Genomic DNA, 1,265 nt, shown 5'->3' with positions numbered 1-1,265 from the left:
CTTCATCAAGCTCTTTCTCTCTGCAAGATGTCATTTAATCACTAACTTTTACAAAAAAAATGTAAACTCCCTCTGATGGAGTGACATGCAATGCTTTGAATACTGGACTGAAATATGAAGATACAATCATCATCCTCTTCCTCCCTGGACAAATCTTTCAGAAATGTCTTCAAAGTATGTATGGTATTCTCTACAGGTATCTAGCTCTTACTCACTATAACCTACAGTGGGATCCAACAGTATTGGGAAAGTGACCCATGTGTTGTTGTTTTTGACTCTGTACTCCAGCACTTTGGGTTTTAAATGATACAATGACTATATGGGGTTAAAGGTCAGACTGTCAGCTTTAATTTGAGGGTATTTTCATCCATATCGGGTGAACCGTTTAGAAAATACAGATGTTTTTGTACATTGTCCCCCAATGACTACTTTAATACACATATAAATGAATTTGTCCCAATACTTTTGGTCCACTAAAATGGGTGGGACGACTATGTACAAAAAAATACTTTAATTTATAAACAGTTCACCTGATATGGATAAAAAAATACCCTCAAATTAATGCTGACAGACAGCACTTTAACCTCATAGTCATTCTATCAGAGCCAAAAAAACAAACGTGTCACTGTCCCAATACTTTTGGAGCTCAGTGATGTACATGCAGCTTCCATGTACGTGAAACATAGTAGTAGTATATGAATTGAATAGTAGATCATTCTCTTCCTGACAAGTCGTGGATTTGATTTCCTCTCCAACCATGACGACATGGTCTGAAGTTTCCTGTTTCAGTTTTACTCTCATGTTTTGTGAATGAAAAGCTTCCTCTCATTAAGGAGTTTGGGTTTCCCCGACCAAGGCTCCATCTGAAATCAACTCTACTACGTAGACACTGAGTGTACAAAACATTAGGAACATCTTCCTAATATTGAATTGCACACCCTTTTGCCCCTCAGAACAGCCTCAATTCGTCAGAGCATGGTGTTGAAAGCGTTCCACAGGGATGCTGGTCCATGTTGACTCCACAGGGATGCTGGTCCATGTTGACTCCACAGGGATGCTGGCCCCATGTTGACTCCACAGGGATGCCCCCATGTTGACTCCACAGGGATGCTGGCCCCATGTTGACTCTCATTCTAGACTCTGTCCGACACCTAAGAAATATAGATCAATGAAATTATAGCCTAGATCTCCAAAGGGAACTTGGGAGTACTGTCTGGTATGGGTACGTCTAGCTGGGAATATATATAGTGCACTACTATAGACCA

This window comes from Salvelinus sp. IW2-2015, unplaced genomic scaffold (assembly GCF_002910315.2).
Source record: "Salvelinus sp. IW2-2015 unplaced genomic scaffold, ASM291031v2 Un_scaffold2805, whole genome shotgun sequence".
NCBI classification, from domain to species: domain Eukaryota; kingdom Metazoa; phylum Chordata; class Actinopteri; order Salmoniformes; family Salmonidae; genus Salvelinus; species Salvelinus sp. IW2-2015.
This window is presented reverse-complemented; position numbering follows the sequence as displayed.